General features: G+C 44.7%; 1 protein-coding gene across 3 annotated transcripts in view; it reads right to left on the bottom strand.

Moving 5' to 3' along the window:
• LOC126259710 (zeta-crystallin-like) overlaps nt 1–12,132 on the bottom strand; it is a 164,747-nt gene that overhangs the window by 48,001 nt on the left and 104,614 nt on the right. The gene's annotated exons all lie outside the window — the stretch shown is intronic.

Here is a 12,132-nt window from a genome sequence, read left to right as displayed (position 1 = left end):
ACACAGTACTGTTTTAATGTTAATTTATTCAATTTAATAACAGAAAATATGCAAACTGTGTATCACAAAAATGTTGAACAAAACATGTGATTTATATATGAAAAACTTTGTGAAGAATAAATATTTTGGTGAGTGATCAAGCATCCATTTCAATAGTTTGCACTAGCTGATTGTTTGCAGGTGAGCCAAAGACTAGTTTTCCTTGAGTTCCTTGTTGGTCTCAGAACCTACTGTGTGCATCACGAAATGATGCTTGCAATGAGTGGTAAGTGATGTAGCTTCACCCACGACGCATGCAATTTCAGAGATCGCATGTCCATACAGTTCAATATGCCCGCTTATAGAGGCTTCCTGGATTGGACCCCTGGCACATTCTGGTAACCCACCAAAGAAACTGTATTATTTAAGTGCTCCCAAATGAATGCTTGGCCCATTCTGTAACCTGTATGACTGTTGTCCGGTCTACGTGTTCAGCATTAGGCACAACCTGTACTTCACTGTGCCTTACGTTGGATCTGTAAGTATTATGTTCCATAAATTGCCTTTGTTCTTGCTATAATAATGACTGAGGTTTATGTTTTCTCTGTGTGTTAGTGTCAGTGTCAGTGTCAAGTCACCCAACAAAACACCTCGATGGAAGAAACACTCCAATGTATCATTGCCCAGCAGCAACCTTTCACGGAACAACAGGAGGCTGTCACCACTGCTCTCAATCAGGTGACACCTGCTTGTTGACTGCACGTTACTCTACCATCATTGTAACCGTCACTCTTTCTGACATATGATGAATCCACTGAAGATTAGGACTCCTACGAGAGACAGTTATGCCAACATTTCCAGGTTTTTCACGTGTGCAATGCAAACCTGTGTAAGGCCTTCTCTCTTTCCCCACTTTTGCCATGCACATATCAGTAGTTGTGCCAACTTGCATCTTTGCAAGAACTGTCCAGCTACAGTGACAGTGACAGAATGTGTGTCGTCGTGGCGTGTCTACAATTTTACCTTTGTCAGAAATGCCCAAACCAATCTTACAACATCTGGGCTGCAGAATTACATGGGTTGAACTGTCATAGTAAATTTGTTAGTGGTATCCATCACGAATACTATACTGATCACATGGTGTGTGATATTATTCATCTGGCCCCGGATAGGGAAGCCCACGAAAGAGCACTTCGATGTGAGAATCCAATGCTTACAGGTCTAATCAATATACTACAGTCCTTTGAAGTGTCACGGGCTGCAGGCGGTCACACTACTATGTAGGGGTAGGGGAGGTATCGGAAGTTGCTTAGTAAATCTCTGTTGGCACAAAGCAAGTGTTCAGGATGATGGGGAAGCCATTGCAGCAGTACAACCTTTGACTCAGTGCTGCTGGGGCAGTGTCGGTTACATCCACAGTAGCAACAGAACTCGTCAAAGCAGTGGCCGCGTTACCCCTTCTGTCTTGCCCGTACTGCTTCGTACAACAGAAGTGTGCTGCACCCTAGGCATTGGGCAGTTTGCAACAGTTATCAGAGAAAGGCCACATCGCATCAGTGTATAACTCCACTTCAAACGTGGAGGACACAGCAGTACTGATGGACATAAACAGTATCTCTACAATGACTGTTCTCCCAAACAAATTGTTTACTGACTTGCAAATGTTTAATAAACTGCTAAAAATGCAGTAGACATAGGAGCTGCAGTGACTTTAGTAAACGCACAAACATAAGTGGATTTGGCTCCATTCCTCCACACAGGTTTCATGAAGCTGGTTACCCACAATAAACAGCAGTTTCCGATCCTAAATTAGTTCTCCGCTCCTGTCTCTTTCTTATCTGTTGTTCACCTTCCCACCTTCCTTGTTGTGGTCATTCCCACACTCCAGACCTGATCTGGTTACAAGCGTTTAACGCTTTCGGTTTCTCCATTGCCGATGAGGAAAATTTAGAGTCAGATTATGTACAACATCAGCAACTGGAGTCCCTCTGCACTTGGTTTGTGTCTCCATTTTTCCTCTGGGCTTAGCTGTGCTACCAGTTTTCAAGCCCACATTACCATGAAAAGAGTCTGCCCACTCTTGTTTTTTTCGGGCACAACAGGTGCTTGTCACATTGTGCAACTCTGTCAAGGCTGAATTGGACCTTTTTGATGTTGCTTGGTATCATTTTGCCAATTTCTTCCAGTGAACGGGCTACACCGCTGGTCATTGTTAAGAAACTGACAGGTAAGCTCTGCCTCTGTGGCAACTTCTATGTCACGACTAATGCACAGTCCGTGATAGATACGTACCCTTTGCCCTACCCTGACAAGTTGCTCCTGAAATTGTCAGACGGCCACTATTTTTCAAGATTGGTTTGTCAGAAGCATCCTCCAGCTCCTTTGGATGAGGCCACTAGGTGCCTTCTCATTGTCAATACACCTTTCGGCATGTACCAATATCGACACTTGCCTTTTGTCATTGCTAGTGCATCCACAATTTTTCAGCATTTTTTAGAACAGCTGACAGTGTATGTACCCAGCTGCATACATTATTATTGTTGTTGTTGTTGTTGTGGTCTTCAGTCCTGAGACTTGTTTGATGCAGCTCTCCATGCTACTCTATCCTGTGCAAGGTTCTTCATCTCCCAGTACTTACTGCAACCTACATCCTTCTGAATCTGCTTAGTGTATTCATCTCTTGGTCTCCTTCTACGATTTTTACCCTCCACACTCTCTTCAGTGCTAAATTTGTGATCCCTTGATGCCTCAGAACATGTCCTACCAACCGATCCCTTCTTCTTGTCAAGTTGTGCCACAAACTCCTCTTCTCCCCAATTCTATTTTCAATACCTCCTCATTAGTTAAGTGATCTACCCATCTAACCTTCAGCATTCTTCTCTAGCACCACATTTCGAAAGCTTCTATTCTCTTCTTGTCTAAACTATTTATCGTCCATGTTTCACTCCAGACAAATACTTTCAGAAATGACTTCCTGACACTTCAATCTATAATCGATGTTAACAAATTTCTCTTCTTCTGAAACGCTTTCCTTGCCATTGCCAGTCTACATTTTATATCCTCTCTACTTCGACCATCATCTGTTATTTTGCTCCCCAAATAGCAAAACTCAGTTACTACTTTAAGTGTCTCATTTCCTAATCTAATTCCCGCAGCATCACCCGATTTAATTCAACTGCATTCCATTATCCTCGTTTTGCTTTTGTTGATGATCATCTTATATCCTCCTTTCAAGACACTGTCCATTCCGTTCAGCTGCTCTTTCAGGTCCTTTGTTGTCTCTGACAGAATTACAATGTCATTGGCGAACCTCCTACTCCGAATTTTTCTTTTGTTTCCTTTACTGCTTGCTCAATATACAGATTACCTTCATAATATTGTTATTTCGGGTTCCCCCCCCCCCCCCCCCCCCAAGGCCCAGCTTAACAATCTCCGATTATTGTTTTCTGTTTTGCAGTCTGAGCATCTCACATGCAATTTTGCCAGATCTTAATTTTTTCAGCTGCCAGTTGAGTACGTAAGTTTTTATGTTTCTCACATAGGGGTCAATCTGTTGTGTCACCATGTTGACAGCTTTGCTGGGGCCAACCTCCGTTAACGAGTTGCAGGTGTTAAGTGAAGCTGTGCACTACCATAAGTTTTTACTGGACGCATCCACTGTTGCTCAGCTCCTGAATAAACTTTTGCATAAAAATGTGTTTTTTTCTGGTCCCCCAGCTTGTGATCAAGCATTCACTTTGTTTAAATCTAAGCCTCAATCTGCCCCGTGCCTGGCCACTTTTCATCCAGGTCAGCATCTCATGTTGGTTACAGATGCCTCTCAGCATGGTCTTTGCGCCGAGTATTGGAGCACAAATACCTGGATGGATCTGAACGACCCACTGCTTATAGTTCTAAGACTTTAAGTACCACCCAGCAGCATTATTCTCAGATTGAAAAAGATGCATTAGCATTTGTGTTTTCCCCCAAGAAATTTCACCTCTTCTTGTATGGTTCTAAGTTCCATTTAATAACATGTAATAAGCTATTGGTTGCTCTTTTTAACCTTTCAGCTATGATGCCAGACAAGGCAGCGCATCGTTTGCAGTGGTTGGCTCTCCTGTTATCAATGTCAGATCCATTACCGACCAGCAGGTGCAACTTGCCAATGCTGATGCCTTATCTTGCCTTCCGATTGGGCCAGACCCATCGTTCAATCAGGAAGAGTTCCTTTGTTTCTGTTTGGATAATGAGAACCAGAACGCAGTCAATGGTTTTTGTTCAGCATGGATCTTTTACTTAGTAGGGTCCTCACTTTTGTGCAGCTTAGTTGGATAGACAAACTGCCAGGCCATGTCTTGGATCCCTTGCATAATTACTTCTCCCTCCAACACTGCCTTTCTGTGTTTGATGTGGTTCTTTTGTTAGCTTTGGAGGACACTGCTCTCCGGTTGTAATTCCCATTTCCTTACACCGTAATGTGCTGCAGCTTCTGCACATCAGTCATTGGGGAACCGCTTGCACCAAAGCTTTAGCCTGCCGGCATGTGTATTGGCTGGGCACAGATGGGGACATTAAGTGGCTTATCACCAATTTCACTCACTGTGTTCAGCAACAGGTGGCCCTGCAGGAGTCTTTTCCCCCTGGCCAATACACAGCACCCATGGGAGCATCTACATGTCAATTTTGCTGGGCTTCTCCTAAATCAGTATTGGCTCATTGTAGTTGACGGCAATTCCCAGTTTCCCTACATGGTGCATCATTTGTCCACGTCCGTGGCGGTCACTTTTTCGGTCCTGTCTAAGATTTTTGCAACTGAGGGATTTCTTTCTGTGTACCCAGGTTACCAATAACAGCCCTCAGTTCGTTTCTCAATAATTTGCATCTTTTTGTCAGGCTACTGGTGTTCACTATCTCGCAGCTCCCCTGTTTCATCCTCAACATAACGGTGAGGCTGAATACATGGTTCAGAAGTTTAAAACTCAGATGTGGACGTATGTATCCAGCATGTGCACTGAAGCTACTTCAGACTGTTTTCTGAGTTTGTAACGTTTCACTCCGGTGGGGGACAGCAACCCAGCAGAGCTTCTACATGGATATCAACCATGGATCCTCCTCCACCTGCTGCATCAGACGTCACTTCATCCAGCGCTGCCGGCTCCACAACAGTTTCGGCCGGGTGCACCTGTCTGGTCTTGTGGTTTCAGCCATCGGCCAACGTGGGTTCCTGACATCATCGAGAGTTGCCGGGTCAGCGCATGTGCATCATCTGTACTCCTGATGGACAGACATCCCGCCACTTCAACCAGTTGTGGCCATGAATGGTAGATTCTTTTCCAGAGGGGCCACCGCCTCCCATACCCCGCCCCCACCGATCTCTGTTCCTGTGCCACCAATCGTCCAGCTCCACAGCAGGGGTCCCCGCCTGGCAGATCGTTGTCTGGCATTCCTGCCTCCACCTTCATTCCTTGACTGCCGTCACTGGAGCAACCCTCACTGCACACAATGCCACAGCTGTCATCTCCTCTGTTACTGGGTCCTGTGTGGCTGCTGTCTCCTATGTCCCCGCCGACACCTTTGCCGCTGACTGCTGACCTGGTTGAGGATGTCGTTATGGAGACGCCATCCCCAGTCCTGTCCTACGGCGTCTTATGTAAGGGGCGAAGGCATGTCAAACTGTCCCCTAATCACTTCTACCCCTACTTGCTGGTGCCTGACCATCACATGCTGTGGCAACCACTGTTGTCGGGCACTGAAAGGGATGTCAGCGCAGTCACTGGTGTTCTTCGTTACTCATAATCTCAGTGCCTTGTGAGATCAATGCTTTTTTTCTTTCATGGTACCGGCGCATTTTCTGTACCAGTGCTTTTTGGTGCCAGTATTTTTTTCTGTACCAGTGCTTTTTTCTTGAACTACTGCTTTTTTCTGTACCATGCATTTTTTCTGTACCATGTATTTTTCTGTGTCTAGTGTTATGTACATGCTTTTCCCACCACTGGAAGGGAGAGCAATGCACCTTCACTCATGATGTGCACGATATCAGAGATTGTGTGTCCATACAGTTCACAGGCCCGTTTATAGAGGCCACCTGAGTTGGCCTCCTGGCACACATTGGTGAGCCACGACAGAAACTGTATTATTTAAGTGATCGCAAACTAGTGCTCAGCCTATTCTGTAACCTGTATTACTGTTGTCCAGTCAATGTGTTCAATGCTATGCACAATCTGTACTACATTGCATCTTACATTGGCTCTATAAAGCATTATGTTTCATAAATCATACCTGTTCTTGCTATAACAGTAAGCTTAGTCAAGAGTGTTGTAAATAGGAGACACACACACACACACACACACACACACACACATACACACACTCAAATAAACGCAACTTGCACACACATCAGCAGTTTCAGAGAGCTGAGACCACACTTATTGTGTGAATCTTTTTATTGTGCCCACCGCAACTCAGCATCTCCGCTATATGGTGAGTAGCAACTTTCCTTCTCTAATATTGTTATTTATTTATTTGTATGATTGCTAAGTGTTATTGGAGAGGGGGGAGAGAGGGGGGAGAGAGAGGGGGGTGAGAGAGATGGGGTGAGAGAGATGGGGTGAGAGAGATGGGGGGAGAGAGATGGGGGGAGAGAGATGGGGGGAGAGAGATGGGGGGAGAGAGATGGGGGGAGAGAGATGGGGGAGAGAGAGGGGTGAGAGAGAGGGGGGAGAGAGAGGGGGGAGAGGGGGGAGAGAGGGGGAGAGAGGGGGAGAGAGGGGGAGAGAGGGGGAGGTGAGAGGGGGGAGGTGAGAGGGGGGAGGTGAGAGGGGGAGAGGGGGAGGTGAGAGGGGGGAGGTGAGAGGGGGGAGACAGAGATGGGGTGGTGGGGGGGAGAGAGGGGGTGAGAGAGAGGGGGGAGAGAGGGTGTGGAGAGAGGGGGAGAGAGAGGGTGGGAGAGAGGGTGGGAGAGAGGGGGGAGAGGGTGGGAGAGAGGGTGAGAGGGTGGGAGAGAGGGGGAGAGGGGGGAGGGGGAGAAGGGGTGAGAGGGGGGAGAAGGGGTGAGTGGGGGGAGAAGGGGTGAGAGGGGGGAGAAGGGGTGAGAGGGGGGAGAAGGGGTGAGAGGGGGGAGAAGGGGTGAGAGGGGGAGAAGGGGTGAGAGGGGGGAGAAGGGGGGAAAAGGGGGAGAAGGGGGGAAAAGGGGGAAAAGGGGGAAAAGGGGGAGAAGGGGGAGAAGGGGGGAAAAGGGGGAGAGAGGGGAGAGGGGGAGGGGGAGAGAGGGGGGAGAGGGCGGGAGGGGGGAGAGAGGACGGGAGGGGGGAGAGAGGGGGAGAGAGGGCGGGAGGGGGGAGAGAGGGTGGGAGGGGGGAGAGAGGGTGGGAGGGGGGAGAGGGAGAGTGTGGGGGGGAGAGGGAGAGCATGGGGGGGGCATCAAGCTGTCACAAGGGCATGGCAGCTAAATTTAAGCCAGATATAAAATCCAGTCACTGGGGCAGATGCAAGACACTTCAGATTGTACCATGCCGAAACACCCTACCTCGCTTACACTGTACTGTCATAACCTGGCCCTTTACTGGAATTCAGCTGGGCTACGATTTGGATTGCTGTGCTATGGGTTAATGGCAGACCTGCTTCACTTGGACAATCTGCATTATTCTCTTGGTGTGGTTTACAATTTACAACAACCCAGTGAGGACTGGAATTGTGAACTATGAAGTGATTACAATGTATCCATATTTTCTGTATAATAAAGTGTGTGTTGCACTGTAACAGGTGTAAAATGTTGTACCAAATACAGCACCATGAATCAGTGTTCTAAATATGTTTTCAGTGGTTAACATTTTGCCTTGTGTTCTCTATCAAGGTACTGAAGATATTGTCAGTCTTTAAATGTGTGATTACTGTCTCGTTATGTGACACTTAACAATCTTAGTCCCAGTTACAGTAAATTACAGACAACACGGTAATTATTGGAGGAAATTAGTGTTTAGGGTTTAACGTGTGATACTGCTCTGCAGTATATAATGAATATGGCACTCTAGTTGTGAAAATAGCTCTTTATATTTCTGTATGATAGCAAATTCACATGAAATTAACATGGCTGCACTAGTCTTGTTACACAAACTGCAGACATAATCCATAATTGGTGAAAGCATCAGAGATTAATCACACACAACAGGCTTTCACAGCCATTATTTGCATCCTTCATGATTTTTCTCTTATAGGCATTAGGCCGACGTCCAGGGCATGTTTCTGTGCCTAATATTTCATCGTCCAGTGCTGTAGACATCATCTGAAGCTATAATGGCTAAGAAAGCAGTTACGAACTTAAATAACAACAGCAAGTCAAACAGTCTGTATGTATCACAGCAACTGTAGGTTCTGCCATCATCAAGCCACTGCCTAAAATCGCAGAGTCACGCTGACGTGTTATGGCACTAGTAGAGGACAAGGGTTAGTGGTGTTTGCTTCATTTAGCACTAAGGATCACAAATTGTCTAGTTCCACACCTCCTCCTTTTCTGTTAAAATTGTTTTTATGTCTTTTCTGTTAAATTTACTTTTGTTATTTTGAATTTCTATGGTCTATCTGTACATCCTAGCACAGTAGCAACTGGATCTTGATAAAACCATAGTACGGAGAAATGAGCCAAGTGATTCCTTATCCCAGTGCAGCCTCTGATGATGTCTTTAGCACTGGAAGATGAAATGTTAGGCACAGGAAAATGCATTTGACCATGGCCTACTATCCATAAATCAATGAAGTAGTGATAGTTCTGGGTCTCTTATTGCTTGTTGCACTTGGCAACTGCAATGAATGGTTGTTGGTATGGAATCAGAATGTTCATTTGTAATTTCCTATGGTTCATAAATAGTGACAGCTACTATTGAATTATATTACGTTAGAATTTAATCACATTTTCAGAATTTTCAGTAAAACTGGAAATAAGACATACAAGTAGGTTATTGCAATAATGAACGTATATCTCCAACTATGCTACACACCAATCTACTATGGCAATCATAATTTTGTCTTGAGATTCTTTCAGTTTGCCAACCAAATTGTCACATTCCAATCTAATCTGGGCCTTGGGCTTAGCTACAGTCAGTCTGTCAGAACATCTAGGTTTGTTCACACTCCCCATACAAATGTAATCAATATGCATGCTTGGCCAAAAAGAAATTAATACATTCAGTGACTGTCACTGGCTGCCAGCAACAGACCCATGATTCATTGTGTACACTTCCTATTATTCATCGTTGTTGCATGCAGAGGAAGAGCTGTTCCAGTCTGTATCATTAACTTCTAACAGCTATCAAAGCCATATTCTCTTTATCACAACCATAAATGGGCTGGAAGAATTCTGAACAAATACAATGTATTTGTTAAGGAAACAGCATGCCAAATTCTTGTATGACCTATTTTAGGATACTGATTTGGTGTTCTTATCTAGCTGGCATTATTAAGAATGTTGAAAAAATTCTGAGAATTACTGCTAGAATGGTAAAACATCATTATAGGCTATGCTGAAGTGCAACAGAGAATGTGAATGGGATCATTGGAAGAAAATCAACACTTTTCTTGCTACCTGGTAAATTCATAGAACCAGGATTTCAGACCATCCCCACTGCATACCTCGTGGAGTAATCAGGAGAGTACAGTAAGCCAGATTATGTCACATACAGCACATGAAGCCAGCAATTCTTGCCTATTTCCTACATGAATATAACAGGATGTGGAGAATCCAGGAGAGAATAATGGACAAAAATCTGGGTGGAATAACAACAATATGAACTATGATAAGACTGCTCCTCACCACATAGAGGTGGCATTGAGCGGCAGAAACACACATTTAAAAGCAGAGTAAGCTAATAAACACAGAGAAAGAAAGAAAGAAAGAAAAACTACACACACATGCATACATGCCCAGTTCACATACACATGGCCACTGTCATCTCATGATACTAAGGCCTGACTCTGTTTGTAACTATAGTCTGGGAGACGAGTCTTTGGTATTGACAGCTCGGTAGCGTCTTTCTGTTGCCTAGCGACCGCAGGCAGGCAGCCAATGACGGCCTGACTTTGAGCGGGTAGCAAGGGCCACGTTGCCGCTCTGAAACCCGGTCGCGCGCGCTTATGAAACTTACCCGTGTCTCGCGTGCAGGCGGTGTGGTCGTTCGTCATTTGTCTGAAGTTCAATTCGCAGTTTATTTCATTTTTGTTGTTTTTAGTGTTTCTTTGTTTATGTTTCGTTGTAAACAATGTCTAGTGCGGCGGGTAGTACCAGCCCAACACAAGAAGTGAAACGGAGGAAGAAAAGTGTGCTACACACCCAGGCCCGTGAATTCGTGTGCTCTGTGAGGGATTACTTTGAGAAAGAAAAGGACAAAGGTGGGCCCTTAATTCCTGTTGTTCAGGTTGTGAAGAGAACTGCAGCAGCATTCAAAATAAGTAAGAACACTGTTGTAAAGATAGGGAAAGAACAGTATAGTGTAGATTGTGACGAGAGTGGCACAACAAAGCTGCACACACCACGAAAGAAGCGACCGAGAAATAAGCAGGTGACAGCTTTGGACGATTTTCAGAAAGACGCTATTCGTCGTCATATATACAGCTATTATAAGAGAAGGGAACGTCCCACTCTATCTAAATTACAGGTGTCGCTTCAGAAAGACGATCTTTTTAAAGGGAGCAAATTTTCATTGCGTACAGTGTTGAAAGACATAGGCTTCAGCTATTCACTGGTTAACGGACGCAAAATATTAATGGAAAGGACAGATGTAGTTGCATGGCGGTGCAGATTTCTGTGCAGGATCATGGGTGTGGAATTCGAAAGTATAGTGTGGTTAGATGAAACTTGGGTCAATGCCAGCCATTCTTTACGTAGAGGCTGGAATGATGGAACGCCCAAGGGGACAATGGCAGTGCCTGTTGGCAAAGGAGGGCGTATTATTGTCTTACATGCAGGAACATCGAAAGGTTTTGTGCCAAACTGCTTGAAAATGTTTCGGTCAAAAAAGACGGGAGATTACCATGAAGAAATGAACAGTGTAGTATTTCAAGAATGGTTCGAGACATCGCTTATGACGAATCTGACAAATCCATCAGTGATTGTTATGGACAATGCGCCTTATCATTCCGTTGTTCACGATAAGGCACCAACCTTGGCAACAAAAAAAGACGATATCATTCAGTGGTTGAAACGGCGAAAAGTAGATTTCAGAGAAGATTTAAGGAAGGCGGAACTGCTCGAAATTGTGGCACAAAAGAAACCCCAATTTCCAACATATGTAATTGACGAGATTGCTAAAAGGCACGGGCATGAAATCGTTCAGCTTCCTCCATACCACTGTCACTTCAATGCAATTGAAGGAGTGTGGGCGCAGATAAAAAATTACATTGCTGCAAACAATAAAAAATTCACGATCTCTGAAGTGGAAACTCTCCTTCCAGCAGCTATCAATAAAGTGACAAGCGAGACGTGGGCTAAAATTGTAAACAGCACTGCAAGTGCCATCAGAGAGGCGGCCAAAACCGAAGGGGTTGTGGAAGAATGCATCGAAAATTTAATTATACATCTGGGAGAGAGCAGTGATAGTTCGAGTAGTGCTGAGGAAGACAATGTCAAATCAGATTCTGACAGTGATGTGAGTGGTGTTTTTCCATTACAGTAACTACAACGTATTCAGGGACGTAAGGAGGGAGTTTGCTATCGATCTACAACCAGATCATCATATTGTGAGTACTTTCTTCAGATTATAACTCTTAATACACTGACCAATTATTCTGTAGCTTGTAGTAGAACAAATTAATAATGCTAACACTTAACAATGGAAACCAAAACTGCTAATGTTCAACAACTTGCGAAAATAGTTTTCATTTCAGTTGTGAAGTTTAACAAATAACTTTATTATGTTTCAGCATCTTAGATACTTGTACTAAATAGCTCTTATCAGTTTTCGAGTTAATATATTTCAAGCATCAACTTTAAATAAATTCACGTGTACCAATACGACTTGTATTTTGTCTCGCTTTTATTTCTGCTGCTAGAGAATGCGTGTAGCAGACAGGGCGCCGCGTGCTGTGAGCCACGTTCGGCAACAGCGCCGTCTGCCCGCCGGAACTGTCAGTACCAATCACTCGTCTCACGGACTATATCTATCTATTTCACATTGTTTTTAC

The sequence above is a fragment of the Schistocerca nitens genome, chromosome 5, assembly GCF_023898315.1.
Source record: "Schistocerca nitens isolate TAMUIC-IGC-003100 chromosome 5, iqSchNite1.1, whole genome shotgun sequence".
NCBI lineage: Eukaryota > Metazoa > Arthropoda > Insecta > Orthoptera > Acrididae > Schistocerca > Schistocerca nitens.
The sequence above is the reverse complement of the archived record's forward strand: the minus strand, read 5'-3'. Positions and strand labels throughout refer to the sequence as shown.